The sequence below is a fragment of the Elephas maximus genome, chromosome 13 (assembly GCF_024166365.1).
Source record: "Elephas maximus indicus isolate mEleMax1 chromosome 13, mEleMax1 primary haplotype, whole genome shotgun sequence".
Lineage (NCBI taxonomy): Eukaryota > Metazoa > Chordata > Mammalia > Proboscidea > Elephantidae > Elephas > Elephas maximus.
The window spans coordinates 11,791,268-11,805,881 of record NC_064831.1 but is presented as its reverse complement, the minus strand read 5'-3'; positions in this window follow the sequence as shown (position 1 = coordinate 11,805,881).

Here is a 14,614-nt window from a genome sequence, read left to right as displayed (position 1 = left end):
ACTTGATCAGGGTGAATTATTTTTTTGATATGTTGTTGAATTCTATTGGTTAGAATTTTGTTGAGGATTTTTGCATCTATGTTCATGAGGGATATAGGTCTGTAATTTTCTTTTTTTGTAATGTCTTTACCTGGTTTTGGTATCAGGGAGATGGTGGCTTCATAGAATGAGTTGGGTAGTATTCCGTCATTTTCTATGCTTTGAAATACCTTTAGTAGTAGTGGTGCTAACTCTTCTCTGAAAGTTTGGTAGAACTCTGCAGTGAAGCCGTCCGGGCCAGGGCTTTTTTTTGTTGGGAGTTTTTTGATTACCGTTTCAATCTCTTTTTTTGTTATGGGTCTATTTAGTTGTTCTACTTTTGAATGTGTTAGTTTAGGTAGGTAGTGTTTTTCCAGGAATTCATCCATTTCTTCTAGGTTTGCAAATTTGTTAGAGTACAATTTTTCGTAATAATCTGATATGATTCTTTTAATTTCAGTTGGGTCTGATGTGATGTGGTCCTTCTCGTTTCTTATTCGGGTTATTTGTTTCCTTTCCTGTATTTCTTTAGTCAGTCTAGCCAATGGTTTATCAATTTTGTTAATTTTTTCAAAGAACCAGCTTTTGGCTTTGTTAATTCTTTCAATTGTTTTTCTGTTCTCTAATTCATTTAGTTCAGCTCTAATTTTTATTATTTGTTTTCTTCTGGTGGCTGATGGATTCTTTTGTTGTTCAGTTTCTATTTGTTCAAGTTGTAGGGACAGTTCTCTGATTTTGGCTCTTTCTTCTTTTTGTATGTGTGCATTTATCGATATAAATTGGCCTCTGAGCACTGCTTTTGCTGTGTCCCAGAGGTTTTGATAGGAAGTATTTTCATTCTCGTTGCATTCTATGAATTTCCTTATTCCCTCCTTGATGTCTTCTATAACCCAGTCTTTTTTCAGGAGGGTATTGTTCAGTTTCCAAGTATTTGATTTCTTTTCCCTAGTTTTTCTGTTATTGATTTCTAGTTTTATTGCCTTGTGGTCTGAGAAGATGCTTTGTAATATTAAATGTTTTGGATTCTGGAAAGGTTTGTTTTATGACCTAATATGTGGTCTATTCTAGAGAATGTTCCATGTGGGCTAGAAAAAAAAGTATACTTTGCAGCAGTTGGGTGGAGAGTTCTGTATAAGTCAATGAGGTCAAGTTAGTTGATTGTTGTAATTAGGTCTTCCGTGTCTCTATTCAGCTTCTTACTGGATGTCCTGTCCTTCTCCGAAAGTGGTGTGTTGAAGTCTCCTACTATAATTGTGGAGGTGTCTATCTCACTTTTCAATTCTGTTAAAATTTGATTTATGTATCTTGCAGCCCTGTCATTGGGTGCATGAATATTTAATATGGTTATGTCTTCCTGATCAATTGTCCCTTTTATCATTATGTAGTGTCCTTCTTTATCCTTTGTGGTGGATTTAAGTCTAAAGTCTATTTTGTCAGAAATTAATATTGCTACTCCTCTTCTTTTTGCTTGTTGTTTGCTTGATATATTTTTTTCCATCCTTTGAGTTTTAGTTTGTTTGTGTCTCTAAGTCTAAGGTGTGTCTCTTGTAGGCAGCGTATTGACGGATCGTGTTTCTTTATCCAGTCCAAGACTCTCTGTCTCTTTATTGGTGCATTTAGGCTATTTACATTCAGCTTAATTATAGATAAATAAGTGTTTAGTGTTGTCATTTTGATGCCTTTTTATGTGTGTTGTTGACAATTTCATTTTTCCACTTACTTTTTTGTGCTGAGACGTTTTTCTTAGTAAATTGTGAGATCCTCATTTTCGTAGTGTTTGACTTTATGTTTGTTGTGTTGTTACGTTTTTCTTGGCTTTTATCTTGAGTTATGGAGTTGTTATACCTCTTTGTGGTTACCTTAATATTTACCCCTATTTTCCTAAGTAAAAACCTAACTTGTAATGTTCTATATCGCCTTGTATCACTCTCCATATGGCAGTTCTATGCCACCTGTATTTAGTCCCTCTTTTTGATTATTGTGATCTTTTACATTTTGACTTCAGTGATTCCCTGTTATGAGGATTTTTTTTTAATTAATCTTAATTTGTTTTTGTGATTTCCCTATTTGAGTTGATATCAGGATGTTCTGTTTTGTGACCTTGTGTTGTGCTGGGACCTGATATTATTGGTTTTCTGACCAAACAATATCCTTTAGTATTTCTTGTAGTTTTGGTTTGGTTTTTGCAAATTCTCTAAACTTGTGTTTATCTGTAAATATCTTAATTTTGCCTTCATATTTCAGAGAGAGTTTTGCTGGATATATGATCCTTGGCTGGCAGTTTTTCTCCTTCAGTGCTCTGTATATGTCGTCCCATTCCCTTCTTGCCTGCATGGTTTCTGCTGAGTAGTCTGAACTTATTCTTATTGATTCTCCCTTGAAGGTGATCTTTCTTTTCTCCCTGGCTGCTTTTAAAATTTTCTCTTTATCTTTGGTTTTGGCATGTTTGATGATAATATGTCTTGGTGATTTTCTTTTTGGATCAATCTTAAATGGGGTTCGATAAGCATCTTGGATATATATGCTTTTGTCTTTCATGATGTCAGGGAAGTTTTCTGTCAGGAGATCTTCAACTATTTTCTCTGTGTTTTCTGTCCTCCCTCTCTGTTTTGGGACTCCAATCACACACAAGTTATCCTTCTTGATAGAGTCCCACATGATTCTTAGGGTTTCTTCATTTTTTTTTAATTCTTTTATCTGTTTTTTTTTCAGCTATGTTGGTGTTAATTCCCTGGTCCTCCAGATTTCCCAGTCTGCATTCTAATTGCTCGAGTCTGCTCCTCTGACTTCCTATTGCATTGTCTAATTTTGTAATTTTATTGTTAATCTTTTGGATTTCTAAATGCTGTCTCTCTATGGATTCTTGCAGCTTATTAATTTTTCCACTATGTTCTTGAATAATCTTTTTGAGTTCTTCAACAGTTTTATCAGTGTGTTCCTTGGCTTTTTCTGCAGTTTGCCTTATTTCGTTTCTGATGTCTTGAAGCATTCTGTAAATTAGTTTTTTATATTCTGTATCTGATAATTCTAGGATTGTATCTTCATTTGGGAAAGATTTTGATTCTTTTGTTTGGGGGGTTGTAGAAGCTGTCATGGTCTGCTTCTTTATGTGGTTTGATATCGACTGCTATCTCCGAGCCATCACTGGGAAACTTGTTTTTCCAGAAAATCTGCTAAAAAAAAAAAATGCAGTCAGATCCCTATCAGAACTGCCTTTGGATTATAACCGCCACCTTGTTCCCTGTAAGGTTGAAAGTCCGAGATTTGGATCATATATGCTTGGCTGTAGCTGTTTCTGTGTTTTTAGTCCAATTAGGGATGGATTTTTGGTCCCTGGGTTTTTTGTGTTTCCTTCTCTCAGGCCGGAAGAGTGGGTTAAGAAAAGACGAAAAGAAAAAAAAAAGGGGGGGAAAGCAAAGCCTCCTCGGAGCCGGAGCTGTTCTCCCTCTGCCTCAGGAAATTCCAATGTTAATGAAGCCGCCTCAGGAGGGTGCGGGAGGGATCAGAGAGACAGGAGAGTAGCACCTTGGAATATAGCCAGAGTTGCTTGTTTTGCTTGGAATAACTATTATATCTGAGATTCCCGAGGGGCATGTTGCCTATGTGTGTTGGCTGTGTGGAGATTGCCCCCGGGGGCCTGGCCTGCTGAAGCCGCATTCAGATCCTCCCCTGCCAGTCCAAAGCCTAGTGTCAAGGTTCCCCTGCTGGGATGCTGTACTCCCGGCTCCAATATCAGTCGCTGCCTCCCGGGGATTTCTCGTCCCTCCAGCCGCGTCACCGCGCCACCCTCACAGACTGGCTGGGTGCCCTCCGGGAGTTAGTTCAGGGGAGTAGGGCTGCACCCCGTGCTTGCTCCTTGACCAGTGCCCCGGCTGGGATGGAGCACTCCGGGCTCCAAAACCAGTCACTGCCTCCCGGGGAGTTCTCCCACCAGCCGCGTCACCACGCCGCCCCCGCGGACCGTCTGGGCCCCCTCCCAGGTTCAGTTCAGGGGGGTAGGGCTGCGCCCCTTGTTTGCGCCATCACAAGATTTACAAGTTCAGCTCTCCTGGGCCCAGATGCCCTGGGCCAAGGTTACCTGACTGGGACGCTGGCTCCAGGCTCCGAAAACAATCGCTGCTTCCCCGTATTTGTTCGTTTTCTGTCTCTAAATCTGTGTTTGTTGTTCAGAGTTCGTAGATTGTTATGTATGTGGTCGATTCACTTGTTTTTCCGAGTCTTTGTTGCAAGAGGGATCCGGGGTAGCGTCTACCTAGTCCGCCATCTTCTGTACAGACTTTTAAATGTGCCTGACATCAGACATTTTTCATGTTGAGAACTACTGAGAAATGAATATGGATAGGTAAGGTGAAAACTACTCAATACTAAGCAGTAAAATAAGTAATGAATATTCAATACAATAAATAATAGAGAATTACTGCCTGGCATAGACAAATGATAATAGGTTAGTCTTTCAGCAATCTCATATTTTGGTTTGGTAGACATTGTTACTATGTATGTTGAGTAAGTGATGAAAAGGGTAAATTCTTTAAGATTATAAAACATATTAATGAATAACTCAAAGCATGGTTTATTATGGATTTAGCATAAAAAAGGAAATTACATACACTCTCAAAGTTGTCATATTTTCCCTTTTCTGATCATTTAAGATAAATCCCTGTTTTTTTTTTCAGTGAATATTGATTGGATATTTATCAAATTGATCAGATATACTAAGAAAAATGACATATCCCAAATGGTATTAAATTATTTTATGAGAATTAATTTTGTTATAGAAAAGCCTCACCCTTTTTATTCATCATGGTTACTGTTCTATTATTTTGGGCTGCCTTTAGGATTTTATTTCTGCATTATTCTGTTGCTCTCCCTTCCATATATTCATATATGGAAACCTGAACCAGAAGCAGGGTTCTCACTGACATCTCAGGATTATTATCTTATTGTAAAACAAGATTAGTTTTCTAACTTTGTTCATTATCTGATATATGACTATTTTTCTTAAAAGGTTTTTAATAATTTTCAATGTATATGTCTTATTCGCTAACATAGATAGAGCTCTTAACAGCTATCTAGAGCTTCTACACATTTACACAGGGTGTTTTTGAACAGGTGAGCCTGGAAGGAAAATCCTAGCTAAGTCTCAAAGCTGATTTGTTTGTCTGTGTGCAATTTAAATGTCTGAACATCTTGCGGAGAAATCTCTGATCTTAAGCATCACCTTATTATATTAATAAGCAGTTACTTTGTCTTATTCGTCAGAGTTTTATGGATTCTAGAGCAAACGCAAATCATCCTCCCCCTCTTAAATAACTGAAAGACCAGAGCCAAAGCAGGAGCTGAGGTCCTGAGTCCAAGTGCCAATCACACTGCGTTAGATTGTATTTGTATCTAACCTCCCTGTCATTCCCATATACAGGGTTCAGTACAAAGAAATGCTAGCCTAGAAAACCGAATGTAACAAAAGGGGCTGTGAAAATATAAATTCAGCCTTGATTACATGCAGGTTGTTGAGCTGGTTCCTTTCATAGCATGAGAAGATTGTCCATGTGAATGTATTGTTCCCAAGATTGTTTTCTTCCCTAATATACTTTTTAAGACATACAAATGTGTATGAAGAAAATCTCACATTATACATGAACTGTTTTAGATTAACTGGAAGATTAAATACAATTTTTCCTTTGACTTCTGTGCTACTTTATGTATTTCTTGGACTGAAACTGTTCATAGGTGGTGATGAGGGAAGTCTTAGATTGATATGTTGTTGTTGTGTGCTTTTAAGTTGACCTGACTCATAAAGACCCTATGCCAGAATTGAACTTCCCCACAGGGTTTCCTAGGCGGTAATAATTAGGAACAGATCACTAGATCTTTTTCCTGAAGACCTAGCTGGTGGTGGGTTCAAACTGCCAACCTTTGGGTTAGCAGCTGAGTGTTTAACCATTGTGCCACAAGGGCTTCTTTAGATTCATGTAAGGTGGCTTTAACTTTCTCATTATATGTTCCCATTAAAAATGGGAACTATGCTTCTCTGGGAAGCAAATGGTGCCTGAGAATTAACTTGCTGTTTGTAGTTGGTAAAACAATCGTATATATTTGTTAAGGGAATAGGATAATGACAGGTTACAAAATTTTCATCTACACTGAGAACAAAATTGAGATGCTGGCTAATCTTGATAGGATCATGTTTTCCTTTCCTAATATACATTTTTTTTTTTCTTTTTCAGCTGAAGGAGCCCACATTTGGAAAATGGCCAACCTCACCATGGTGACAGACTATTCTCATGGGATTCTCTGACACTGATGAACTTCAAATCTTACATGCTATGTTATTCTTATTGATCCACATGACAGCTCTGATGGGGAATATCCTTATCTTCACTCTCACTTCTCTTGACCAACACCTTTCTACTCCTATGTATTTCTTCCTGAAACACCTCTGTTTTTTAGATTCCTGTTTTGTCTCAGTCATTGTACCCAAATCTATCATTAATTCAAGAACACACACCAGATGCATCTCTTTCCTCGGATGTGCCACACAATTGTTCTTAGTCCTTTACCTGGCCTTTTCAGAGTTAGTCTTACTCACAGTGATGGCCTATGACCATTACATGGCCATTTGCCATCCCTTACACTATGAGGTCATCATGACCTGGCAGCAGATTCTTGGCTTAGCGAGGGAATAGGTGGGGCAGGTACACTTCCACCACCCTCTCATTAATTTTCTGTGGCTTCCTTACACAACAATTTTTCTTAATGAAGATCTCAAGTGTCAATACACACCTTGTTAAACCTGTCATGACTGCTATAATTTTTTTTCTGGTCTTGAGATGCTTTATTTCTATCATAGCGTCATACACTTACATACTTCTTCCTGTACTGAGAATCCCATCAACACAAGGAAGATCTAAAGTCTTCTTAACCTGCCTGCCTCAACTTCTCATGACCTTATTTTTCTCAACTGGCACCACACCTTATTTGATTCCTAACTCAGATAACCCATTTATTCAGGATCTTTTATTATCTGTCTTCTATCCAATGGTGACTCCAACTCTGAATCCCATAATCTACAGCTTGAGGAATAAAGATATCAAAGATGCTCTAAGAAAGATATTTCTTGGCAAAATCGCCTTACATTTTAATTATTTTATGTAATTTCTCTCATATACAAGCTATACTACATATTCTCTGAAGCATTTCAAATTGAGATGATAAATCATGTAGATTTATTCAGTTGGGTTACAAGTGGGAATGGTGCCTGTGAATGACTCAGTAGAATTCATTTGTGGCTTCAGTCATTGATCATGAAGCAAGTATCTCCACTGCACTTTGGATTTCATTTTGGGACTACCAATCAGTTTTTGTTCTTGATGTTTTTAATTTCCCTATTTAAGCCATGAATTTCCAGTATTTATTCTTTGTGAAGAGAGAATTTTGAACAGAATGGCAGAAAAGCTGATAATACTGACAGTTAATTTATTTCGGTGATATCATCTGAGAGCATCAGTGTCTCACAACTGAACTCTATGAACTCTGCTTGATTCTATCATTTTTGAATCTTATATTTTAGTTTTGGCTTTGATTCTGTGAGCTACTTTGTATAAATAAATTGATGTTCTCTTTAGGATAATAAGTCATTTAACTGATACAGAACTTGGAAAAAAGGAGTAGACTGGTGTTAGACAACATACTTTAATGGAACTATTAAGTTTTGTTTGTTTTTTTTAATCGGCTATCTGGCAAAGAAGAGGTTGAAAATAACAAAATGGTCTCAGAAGAGACATTGATGAAACCGTAGCTTAAATGATTTCAGGGGTCATCTGCCACTATGTGTTTACTGAAGGAACTGTTTGGAGGGTCTGATAAGCTGATACAACAGTAAAAGTTGTGAGTTACCCCAAGGATGTGGTAGATCCTTCCTAATGGCACTAGATGCTGAACAGCAGCACTGTCCAATGGACATTTTCAAGGATAGAAATATGTCTAGTGCAATGGAGGAAATAAAATATTAACTTGACTTTAATTAAAAGTTAAGTTTAATTAGCCACATGTGGATTGTGTCTACCATTCTTGATTTTCAAAGATTTGGAGTGAAAACGATAAACTCAAATTCCAAAATTATGGTTACAAAGTATAAGATAATCCCTCATGCGTTTTTTTTTTTCTTCATGTGGAGGAAAATGTTATTATCGTAGCCACAGGGCTGTAGGAAACAGGATGTATACAAGATGGATGAGTTCATATATGCCTCAGAGAGAAAATTCTTCTTACTATGGACCTACCACACCAGTGAGGCTTTTGGGGTCCAGAAGTCAAGGCATTTCTCCAAGGTTTGAACCATGTGCCAGTTTCTGCTAAGAATGGGGCAAAGGGATCATTGAATCTTAAAGGAATGCTCTCTTCTGATATATGCTACTCTCAACCACTGGCAGTTGACAAAACAAACAACTAAACTAACTATGGAAGCAAAGAATTGGCCAGTTTACAATAAGACACAAGGCAGAGAAGGGTACTCTCTCCCCAGAATCACTGCATATTCATCAGAGCTTCTTCAATTGCCAGTGATCTTATAATAAAAAGACTCACATCAAATGAATTATAATTGCAAAAAAAAAAAAAAATCCTGTTGTAGCTACCTTCTTCCAAAAGAGAGCTCTGGCAACACATTGGAATTGTTTCTTGTGACGGACAAAGTGAATGAGCTTGCATTGTGGATAACAATGATGGAGAGTATACTTCCTGCATACTGGAATTTTTTTTTTTATTATGACAAAGATTGTCTATGTCTCAATGATATGCTTTTAGCTAGGGTAAATAGTGTCTCATTCATCTAGGAGCCTCACTTGCTCTGTAGGACACAACGACTCTACAGATATAAACCCCAAAAGAGATATGTAAAATAGTCAGTTGCATGTAATTTTGTTCTCATTAAGAACAAAGTAAGTGAATAATAAAGACATGCTTTTCAAAAAATGGAGAAACACTGGTGGCATAGTGGTTAAGAGCTATGGCTGCTAACCAAAAGGTCAGCAGTTTGAATCCACCAGACACTCCTCGGAAATTCTGTGAGGCAGTTCTACTTTGTCCTATAGGGTCGCTATGTGTCAAAATCGACTTCACAGCAATGAGTTTTCAAAAACTGTATAAATATTAATTAAGAAAAATAAATTGGAACGTAACCAAATAAAGAAAATTTGATTAACAAAGGCAGATAGATGTATTCTTATTTTTGTTGTTTTTGTTAGGTGCAGTCAAGTTGGTACTGACTCATAGCGACCCTATGTAACACAAAAGGAAACACCGTCCAGTCCTGCGCCGTCCTTACAATCATTGTTACGCTTGAGCCCATTGCTGCAGCCACTGTGTCAATCCATCTCATTGAGAGTCTTCCTCTTTTCTGCTGACCCTGTGCTTTACCAAGCATGATGTCCTTCTCCAGGGACTGATCCCTCCTTACAACATGTCCAAAATATGTAAGATGCAGTCTCGCCATCCTTGCCTCTAAGGAATAGTCTGGTTGTACTTCTTCCAAGACAGATTTGTTTGTTTTTGGTAGTCCATGGTAAATTCAATATTCTCTGCCAAAACCACAATTAAAAGGCATCAATTCTTCTATGGTCTTCCTTATTCATTGTCCAGCTTTCATTTGCATATGATATGATTGAAAATATCATGGTTTGGGTCAAGCACCCCTTAGTCTTCAAGGTGACATCTTTGCCTCTCAACACTTTAAAAAGGTCCTTAGCAGACGATTTGCCCAATGCAATGTGTCTTTTGATTTCTTGACTGCTGCTTCTATGGCTGTTGATTGTGGATCCAAGTAAAATGAAATCCTTGACAACGTCAATCTTTTCTCCATTTTTCATGATGTTCCTTATTGGTCCAGTTGTGAGGATTTTTGTTTTCTTTATGTTGAGGTGTAATCCGTGCTGAAGGCTGTGTTCTTTGATCTTCATCAGTAAGTGCTTCATTCACTGTCAGCAAGGAAGGTTGTGTTATCTGCGAATTGCTGGTTATTAGTGAGTCTTCCTCCAATCCTGATGACTCATTCTTCTTCCTATAGTCCAGCTTCTGGATTATTTGCTCGGCATATAGATCGAGTAAGTGCGGTGAAAGGATACAACACTGATGCACACTTTTCCTGATTTAAAACCATGCAGTATCTCCTCGTTCTGTTTGAATGACTGCTTTTTGATCTATATACAGGTTCCTCATGAGCACAATGGAGTGTTCTGGAATTGCAATTCTTCTCAATGTTATTCATAACTGGTTATGATTCATACAGTCGAATGCCTTTGCTTAATCAGTAAAACACAGGTAAACATCTTTCTTGTATTCTCTGCTTTCAGCCAGGATCCATCTGACATCAGTGATGATATCCCTGGTTCCACATCCTCTTCTGAATCTGACCTGAATTTCTGGCAGTTCCCTGTCTATATACTGCTGCAGCCACTTTTGAATGATCTTCAGCAAAATTTCACTTGCATGTGATATTAATGATGTTTGATAATTTCTGTATTCAGTTGAATCACCCTTCTTGGGAATAGGCATAAACATGGATCTCTTCAGTAGGTTGACTAGGTAGCTCTCTTCCAAATTTCTTGGCATAGATGAGCGAGCATTTCCAGTGCTTCATTCCTTTGTTGAAACTTCTCGGTTGGTATTCCATCAATTCCTGGACCTTTGTTTTTTGCCAGTGCCTTCAGTGCAGCTTGGATGTCTTCCTTCAGCACCATCGATTCCTGGTCATAGTCTACCTTCTGAAATGGTTGAATATTGACCAGTTTTTTTTTTTTTGGTATGGTGACTCTGTATTCCTTCTGTCTTCCTGAGTTGTTTAATATTTTCCCTGTAGAATCCTTCAGTATTACAACTCAAGACTTCAGTTTTTTCTTCAGTTCTTTCAGCTTGAGAAATGCTGAGCATGTTCTTCCATTTTCGTTTCTAACTCTAGGTCTTTGCACATGTCATTATAATACTTTACTTTGTCTTCTCAAGCTGCCCTTTGAAATCTTGTATTCAGTTCTTTTACTTCATCATTTCTTCCTTTCACTTTAGCTACTCTTATGTTCAAGGGCAAGTTTCAGAGTCCCTTCTGACATCCATTTAGGTCTTTTGTTATTTTCCTGTCTTTTTAATGACCCCTTTCTTTCTACATGTATGATGTCCTTGATATCATTCCACAGCTCATCTGGTCTTTGGTCATTAGTGTTCAATGCGTGAAAGCTTCTCTTGAGATGGTCTCTAAATTCATGTGGGATATACTCAAGGTTGTACTTTGGTTTTCATGGACTTGTTTTAATTTTCTTTGGTTTCAACTTGAGCTTTCATGTGAGCAACTGATGATCTGTTCCACAGTTGACCCCTGGCCTTGTTCCGACTGATGATCTTGAGTTTTTCCATCATCTCTTTCCACAGTTGTAGTCGATTTCATTCCTGTATATTTCATCTGGTGATGTATATGTGTATAATCGTCATTTATATTGTTGAGATAAAGTATTTGCAATGAAGAATTCATTGGTCTTGCAAAATTCTATCATGTGATATTCAGCATCATTTCTATCATCAAGGCCATATTTTCCAGCTACCAATCCTTCTCCTTTGTCTCCACGTTTCTCATTCCAATAGCCAGTAATTATCAATGCATCCTGATTGCATGTTCTATCAATTTCAGACTGCAGAAGCTGGTAAAAATCTCCAATTTCTTCATCTTTGGCCTTAATGGTTGGTGCATAAATTTGAATAATAGTCGTATTAATGGGCTTCTTTGTAGACATATGGATATTATCCTATCACTGACAGCACTGTACTTCAGGACAGATCTTGAAATATTCTTTTTGCTGATGAATGCAACACCATTCTTCTTCAATTTGTCATTCCTGGAATAGTAGAATATATGATTGTCTGATTCAAAATGGCCAGTGCCATCCATTTCAGTTCACTAATGCCTAGGATATCAATGTTTATGTGTTCCATTTCATTTAAGATGATATCCAGTTTTCCTAGATTCATACTGATTACATTCCACATTCCAATTATTAATGGGTATTTGTAGCTGTTTCTCCTCATTTGGAGTAGTGCCACATCAGCAAATGAAGGTCTCAAAATCTTGACCCCATCCACATCATTAAGGTTGACTCTACTTTGAAGAGGCAGCTCTTTCTCAGTCATATTTTGAGTGCCTTCTAGGCCTGAGAATCTCATCTTCCGGCACTATATCAGATAATATTCTGTTGCTATTCACAAAGTTTTCACTGGTTAATTCTCTTCAGAAGTAGACTGCCAGGTCCTTCTTCCTACTCTGTCTTAGTTTGGAACCTCAGTAGAAACCTGTCTACTATGGGTGAGCCTGCCTGTATTTGAATAACAGTGGCATACCTTCTGGCATCACAGCAACACACAAGCCCCCACAGTATAATAAACTGACAGACAGGATATATATGTTTTCTAGGTACTAGCTAACATTCTGATATGCTGTTTCAAATTGTTTTCTATCTGTAGCTCATCTTTTCATGACCTTAGCAGGGTCTTTCAGAGAGTAAACATTTTTCAGTTTGTCAACTTTTCCTTTTATGCATAATGGTTTTGGTGAACAGTCTAAGAACCTTTGTCTAGGCCTTGATTCTGAGTATTTTTTCCTACATTCTAAAACATATGTATAGTTTTAATTTTATATTTAAGTCCAGAATGTTTTAGCTAATTTTTGTATTAGGTGTGAAATAGAGATCAATATTTATTTATTTGTTTGTTGGTTTGTTTATGCCTATGAATACTCAATTTCTCCAGCACCATTTGTTGAAAAGATTAGCTTTCCTGTACCAAATTGCTTTTGCACCTTTGTCCAAACTCATTTGGGCATATTTATGTGGGTTAATTTCTGTTTTTTTTTTTTTCTGTTCCATATATTTATATGTCTACATATCCATCAATAACACACAGTCTTGAATTTGTGTAGACTGATTCCTCCCACTTTATTCTTATTTGTCAAAATCTTTTTAGCTTTTTGTCTTTCCTTATAACTTTTTTCATAGTATTGTTTATATGAACAAAAAATCTTGTGGGGCTATTGATATGAGTCTTGTTAAACCAAAATATTAATCAGAGAAAATTTGACATTTACTATGTTGAGCCTTCCAATGCAAGATACAATAGAATACTTCAGTTAAAGTATAGGTCGAAACCTCTTCTATCATGCAGAAGTGGAGCTGATCCAGATATTATGATTACATACCTGGAGCTGTGCCCTCAGTCTGTCCTTGGACCTGAACATCACCAACATGATTCAACATCCAGAACTCCAAATGTGGACATGGGAGGGCTAAGGGCGGAGAGTTCCAGGCACCAAACCCAACCCCCAGGTGCCATTGGAAATAAAAAGCCCCCCAACCCCCTCAGGCAGGGAGCACTTGGCTGTATTGTCCCTAGACCTCGCATTGCTCCTTATCTGTGCAGACAATAAATTTCTACTTTGTTTCCCTTGCAACTGTTGGTGTGGCCTCCATCTTATTTCGATCTGCTAATAGAACAGAACCCCCGGTTGGTTATAAAAGTTCTATGAGTTTTACCACATCATTTGGTCTGTTTTATTTCCTTTTTTCTTTATTGCTGTAGAGGAATGGAAGTGCTCACCTGCCCATGATACCAACTGGAGGAGTCCTCTTTTGCTTACTATTATGTTTGTGAGTTTTATCTTTGTGGCTTTTTTATTTGTTTTGCTGATAAATTACCCATTGTATGAAATACATGCATACATATATTTAGTCTTACTTTGATGGACAGTCTTTGTCTCTTAAATAAAGCTGCAATGGATATTTGTGTACAAGAGCTCTTGTGAATCTATGTTTTTATATACTTTTATAAATACCTAGAAGGCCCTTACTTGGCCATTAAAAAAAAAAAAAAACTGCTAAATGAATTTTTTTTTTTGGCTGAGTGCCATCTGACACACTAGCAATGGTAAATGTCTGATTGTTGCATATATTTGCCAGAATGTTATGTTTAATATACATACTTCATCTGAATGTTATCATTTTATTGGATGTCATCATCATCATCCCATGACTTGATCATGACACACTTGCATTAGAAGCATTTATTAAGTGTAATTTAGGAATCTTGTTAAGGTGAATGATACGGAAGTATTAATTTGAAGTGATACACCAAAAATATTAGTAAATTAGGTTCCTATTTAACAATTTTTTTTTTTTTTTTATGAATTGTTCAGTGACATTAGTTACATTTTTCACAATGTGTCAACATTCTCTTTAATTGTGTTCTGGTTGTTCCATTTCCAGCACGTTAGTTTCCTTGCCCCATTATATTCTCATCTTTGCTTTAGAGTAAGCTTTGACCTTTTGGTCTCATAGATGTTTTTCTAGTAGCACACCATACTTATTCATAATATCTTTTATTTTGTGTGCCACTCTATTATTTTGTTAAAAGATGATGTCAAGGATGGGTTTCGTTCAAGGCTTAAAATGTATCTCAGGGTGATAGTTTCAGAGAGCACTCTGGTTTCAAAACTTGAAAAAAAAAAAAAAAGGATTTCGAGCTCTGATTTGAGTTCTGTTCCATGTTTTTCTTCCCTTCTATCAGGGCC